This window comes from Notamacropus eugenii, chromosome 2 (assembly GCF_028372415.1).
Source record: "Notamacropus eugenii isolate mMacEug1 chromosome 2, mMacEug1.pri_v2, whole genome shotgun sequence".
In the NCBI taxonomy this organism is placed as follows: Eukaryota; Metazoa; Chordata; class Mammalia; order Diprotodontia; family Macropodidae; genus Notamacropus; species Notamacropus eugenii.
The window spans coordinates 96,822,133-96,828,868 of record NC_092873.1 but is presented as its reverse complement, the minus strand read 5'-3'; positions in this window follow the sequence as shown (position 1 = coordinate 96,828,868).

The following is a 6,736-nucleotide window of genomic DNA, read 5'->3' as shown; positions in this document are numbered from 1 at the left end:
AGACACTCTTTCTAAGCACAGTTGCCTTTGGTGAATATAGTATTTATCACACTTTATATAAAAATGGTTTGGCAATAGCAGGTGCTCTTGAAGTCAAGTTTTGACTCTCCAGAGCACATCCTTCTGGAGGATTCACTCTACCAGTTCTTCAGATTCCTAAATTCTTTACAGCACATAAGGGGTAGAAAGTTCAGAATGCTTAATCTTCTCAAAATGGTTGAATATTACAGCAGTTGCAGAAAGTTTAAGGGGCAAGAAAAAAAGAAGTAAGAAATATCGAATGGGGAAGAGATTGGAGAATAAATCATTTGGGTTAGAAATCAAAAAGAAAGGCTAAATGTTCAAAGGAATGTAAGGAGGGACAGAATTTTATATATTAGGAACTGTTGAAATTGGAGTGAATTTATCATAAACAATACCTCTACCTCACTTTTCTAAGAAAAAAGTTTCCTTTGATTGAACAACACCCTTAATTCCAGTGCCAGATCCAGTTCAGAGGGGGTTCTGTGAGTGATAAAAATGAACAGTAACTACCCTGATAGACAGTAGAGAAGGAAGAAGCAGTACCGCCCAGCTCTGTCCAACAACTCCAGAAAAGTTGAAGGAAGGGTTGTTTGTTGTTCAGGTGTGACCAACTCATTATGACCCTCGTTGGAGTTTTCTTGGCAAAGATGCTTCACTAGTGTGCTACTTCCTTCTCCAGCGCATTTTATAAGTGAGGAAATAAGTACACAGGGTGAAGTGACTTGCCCAAGGTCACATAGCTTACTAGCTCAGACACTTAGTAGTGTCTGAGGTCAAATTTGAACTCAGATCTCCGTAGTTCCAGGCCTGTTGCTCTATCCACCACCTAGCTACCCTGCAGTACCAGGGTAGTGACTGGGAAATCCAGGAAGAAACCACAGTTGGATCATGTGTCTAGCCAAGGTCAGAATGAAAGAGACAGGCTTGCATGCACTAGGGAGGAGGTTCAGCCAGGAAGACCCCCATAGAGCCTGCTAGCACAGAAAGTGAACTGGGGCTGTGGAGCCATGTACCAAAGGCTGAGGATTCATTCAGCAAATAGTGGGCTAAAGGCTGTGTTCTGTGCGAGAAGCAGAAATGGGAGCCAACGAGAAGCTGTGTGCCTCTGATCTGGGATTAGAGTTGCAGATTCAGCCCACAGACTCCAAATGAGGCCAACAGCCAAGTAATCTAAGTGAGGAGTTCAAATCAAGGGTGAGCCTGCAATTCTGTTGTACTGAACCTGGAGAACCTTCTAAGTAAGTGATGAGCAGGACTTCAGCTGTGGCACCCAAACCCAAAGCAGGGTCAAAAGCTTGCAAAGTTCAGGGCAGCCTAGGTAAGTTGGTGGATACAGCACTGCATCTGGAATTGGGAATGACATGAGTTCAAATGTGGCATCAGACACTTCTTAGCTGTGTGACCTTGGGTAAGTCACTTAACTTTTTTTACCTAAGTTTCCTCATCTATAAAATAGGGATAATAGCACATTTTCCCCCAGGATTATTATGAGGATCAAATGAGATAACTTTAAGGTGCTTAACATTCTGCCTGGCACATACTAAGTTAACTAAAAGTTAGCTATTAGAATAGGAGGGCAGTGACCTAGAACAGGCTGCTTGGGGCATACAGAAAGTTTTTAGGTCTCCTGCCTTAGGTATTTCTGAAATCCTTGAACACAGCACCTAGAAAAAACAACAGCAAGCCCTAGAGAATACAAAATCAGTAGCAAACAAGGTCCAGATATAAGTGTACACAGTTTGACCCTAATGCAAAATTATAATACAGGAAGTAATGCTAGAAAAAAAATGAGTAACAAAAAAGACCCAAGGAGCTGTTATGGAGCCAGGGATACCCAAGGTGCAAATGCAGAAGGGAATAGCTCTGTAGCAGCTAAAAACATCAGAAGGAAAAAAAAAAACTTAGACAAGGTTAACTAAAATTCCTGAAGAAATGAAGGTATTTAAAAACAAAATTATAAATGAGATGAGACTTCTTTAGGAAAGAACTGGAAAATAAATGAGAATACTAGAGAAAAAAATTGGAAGAACATTTAATAGTTTAGTATAGAAGTTGAAAAACCTTTAACAAAGTAACAAATTTCCTAAAAATTAGAACAAACCAAGTTAATGACTCCATGAAACGGCAAAAAATAGCAAAAGACTAATAGAAGGAAACACAAGATGCCTAATATAAAAAGCAATTGACCTAGAAAAAAAACAGGTAAGGAGGGAAAAAAAAAATTTGTTACTAGGCTGCTTGAAAGCCATGACAAAAAAAAAAAAAAAAAGGAGCCTGGCTACCCTTCATCAAGAAATCATGAATGGCAACTACCCAGATCTATTAGAACCAGATGACAAAATGAAAATAGAAATCATCTATCACCTTCTAAAAAATTGCAAAATAAAATTCCTCAGAATGCCATAATCAATATCCAGAGCTTTCACATTAAAAAAAAAATACTACAAATATCCAAAAGATAAACTCAAATACCAAAGAGTCACAGTCAGGAGATAACATGAGTTTTGCCAGCTACCACTATAAAAACAAAAAAAAATGCAGAAAGTTTGAAATATATTTCAAAAGGCAAAAGATAACAGGCTTATAACCCACAGTGACCTACATACCATAACTAAATATAATCCTACAGGGAAAGGGTAGGAAGGAAAGGACTTCTAAGTATTGCTGATGTAAAAAAAAAAAAAAAAAGGTAGAAACTTTGAAATGTAAACAGAGGAATTAAGAGGAACATGAAAGGGGTAAATATGAATGAGTATTCAGAAGAGACTATACAAGGATAAAGTGTTTACATTCTTTTATAGGGAAAAGAAATAAATGTTCTCCTATCCCCAGATTCTAATATCAGCGGTACTGGATTTCACTCACGTAAGACAAAGGGCCTGCAATCATTTTTTGTTTTGATGTAGGTGGTGTGGATAGAGCCAGACTTGAGGTCAAGATGACCATACTTGGAATCCTGTATAGATTGTGAAGAAAAGTTTAAAAGGAAAGAAATAAAAGATAATCTGTGATGGGGAGAAGGAAAGAGAAGGGCAGTGGAGCAGAAGTAGATGATATGAAGCACAAGTCATTAGTACTATACTCAGTCCTCTCATTACTCTTCTTAAAGGGACATAGAGATGGAAAAACAAGAGAATTGGATAGAAGAAAATACACCATTATCACAACTATGATTGTAAATGGGATGGACATGCTCACAAAATGGAAGAGGATAAGAGAATGAATTAGAAAGCAAAATCCAACAAGATTGGGTTTTTTTTTTTTTACAAGAAATGCACTTTAAAAAAATCTACTATACTTCAATTGGACTCAAAAAAGCAGGGATAATAATTATGATCTCAGTCAAGGCAAAAAGCGAAAAAAAAAGACTTGATTAGAGGAGAAAAATGGAGAAACTACATGAATTAATATCAATACTTAACATATGTATCATATGGCACATTAAATACTTAAAGGCAAAGTTAAATGAGTAGCACGGAGAAAAAGTAGAACTGTCATGGGGAGGGACCCTTTTAGAATTAGATCTAACCAAAAAAACTAGAAAGAAGGTAAGGTTCTGAATAACATTTTAGCAGAGTTACATATGAGGGATCCCTGCTTGTTGTTGAATAGAAATAAAAAGGAGTGTACATATTCTCAGTTGGAAATGGCACTTTTGTGAAAGTTGACCACATATAGTGGAATATAAAAACCAGATGAATGCAGAAATACTCATAGATAGATAGATAGATAGATAGATAGATATCTTTTGCTAACCACAATGAAATGAAAATTATATTCAGTGAAGATCAATGAAAAAAGATTTAAAACTAATGGGAAACTAAGTAGCTTAATCCAAAAGAATTTGGGGGCCAAAGAACAAATCAGAGAAATAATAGATGATTTCATCAAAGAATAATGAACAAGGAGACAACCTACCAAAATTCTAGGAATGAAGCCAAGCAATCCTTGGGAGAAATTTTACATCTTGTATACCTCCGGACTCCTCATCAGCAACATCAAAAAGATCAATGAATTGGGCATATATTTAAAAAAATTTTACATAGGACAAACAATAAAATTTAAAACCTTAATGAAACACCAAAATGGGAATTCTAAAAATTAAAAATATTGAAATCAAAAGCAAAAAAATTTTTAAAAACAAAGAACTGATTTGTAAAATGCAATAAAATAAATCGTTAACTAATTTGATTTTTTGAAGAAAAGAATTTCTAGTATCAAAAATGAAAAATAATTCACAGCGAAAGAAGAAGAAATAAAGGAAAATTTTATCCAACTATCTTTCCATCAAACAAATTAAATGAAATGGATTTATCTTTACAAAAACATAAAGTGCTCAGATTATCAGACTGAAAAACAGAAAATTTTAAATTAACTCAATCTCAGAAAAAGAAATTGAACCAACTATAACAGTGCCCAGAATTTTTTTTAAAAAGGGGGGGAACAGATGGATCTGTAAATGAATTCTATTAGACATTCAAAGAATGATTAATTCCTATATTAACAAAACAGTTTATGCAAACAATCTGTTTGCAAAAAAAGTAGGAACAGAACGTATCCTACCAAATTCTTTCTAGGATCCAAATATGAGCTTGATAAATGAATGGATGGATGAATGGATGGATGGATGAATAAAACTAAACATGATAACTAAAAAAGGAAAGTCAGAACACACACACACACACACACACACACACACACACACACACAAACTAAAAACCAATATCCCTAATGAATATCAACACAAGAAATTTTAAATTAATTATTTTCAAAGAGGCTAAAACTATATATTAAAAAAATTATATAGTATTGCCAAGTTAGCTTATACCAGCAATGCAGGTTGGTTCCATGTTAGGAAAACTATAAATATGCTAGACTATATTATTAACAAGAACAATTTTAAAAAGTTTAACACAAAAATTAACAAGCTTAACACAAAGGTTAACACATTTCTGTTCAAAACACTAAAAAGTGGATGGGAAAAGTGTTTATGACCAAACAAGGGGAAAAGACGATTACAGAAAATAACATGGACAATTTTGATTCTATAAAATTAAATTTTTACACAAACAAAAGCAATGTAGTTAAAAGTAAAAAGGAAGCAGTTAAATGGGGAAAAAAGTCTTTTTGTCAGGTAAAGGTCTCATTTCTGAGATATGTAAGGAGTGAATTTGAACTTATATTAATAGAAGCTTTTCCCCAAATGATAAATGGTCAAAGCATATGAACAGATGGTTTTCAGAAGAAGAAATCTAAACTGTCAGTAGCCATATAAAAAATACTTCAAATTACTAATAATTAAAGAAAGGCAAATTAAAGCAGCTCTAAGGTTCTATCTTATGCCCATCAGATACATCTATCAGATTGGCAAAGATGACCAAAAAGGGAAATGACAAATGTTGGAGAGCCTGGAGGGAAACAGGCACACTAGTGTACTCTTAGTGGAACTGATCTAATTTCTGGAAAGCAGTATGAAACTATACCCCCAAAGTCACTAAACTGTATACAGCCTTGGACCCACCAATTTCATAACTAGATCTATTCCTCAAAAAGAACAAAGAGGAAATGGACCCTCAGGTACAAAATTATTTTTGTGATGGCAAAGGACTAGAAACTAAGAAGGAGATGTCCATCCATTAGTTAATGACTGAATAAATTACAGTATATTAAAGCAATGGAGTATTACTGTGCTGTAAGAAAGTAAGAGATGCTTTAAGAAAACACTGTGAAGACTTGTATGAACTGATTATAGATTAAAGTGAGAACCAGGAGAACAATGCAAAATGTAACAACATTTTTAAAGACTAAGCAACTTTAAAAGACTGAAGAATTCTGCTCAATGCCATGACCCAGCATAATTCCAGCATATTAATGATTAAGCGTGCTTCTCATTCCTGACAAAGAGATAATGGACTTAAGATGCAAACCTAGGCAGACTTGTATGAACTGATTCAGAGTGAAGTGAGAAGAACCAGGAGAAAAATGCTTACAATGACCATATTATTGTAAAGACAAACAACGTTGAATGTCTTTAGAACTCTGATCATTACAATGACTAGAGGCAACTCCAGATTACTCATGATGAAACATGCTACCAAGGATGTTTTGGTAGATGTTTAGCAATAGGTTCTCCAAAAAGCACGACACACTCTAAAGTTTAATCTGCATTATGAAGTCTAAGCAATCAGCAAAACAATAAATCAAACACTGCTTTATAGTCTTTGCCAATTTCTGAGGCATAAATGGTTACGCTGAAAATTTTAAAGACTGGTTGAACTAGTTCCAGCATACCCCTACATGCTACACCACCTCCTGATTAAGAGATGATGGATTCAGAGTATAGATTGAGACTTTTTTTTTTTAGTGTGGGCAATGGGGGAATTATTTTGCTTGACTATTCATGTTTGCAGCAGGAATTTTGTTTTTCTCTCTTAATGGGGTAGGGTATGGAAGGGAGATAAAGAGAAGGCAGATTTCCACTGATTAAACTTTTTTAATTAAAATAGTAAATAAATACTATAATGAACTTCAAATTTCAAATAAAAAGAAAATAGATTCTTGTTATTGAAAAAAAATTGTCCTCCCCCCCCCAAAAAAAGAATAACCTATGGCTTTCCTCATGGAACCATAGCCTAGAGTTGTTATAGAGTTATTTGTTCTTTCAACCTGAATGGATATTTAAACATCCTTCTCTGCACTGACTTATTTCCTT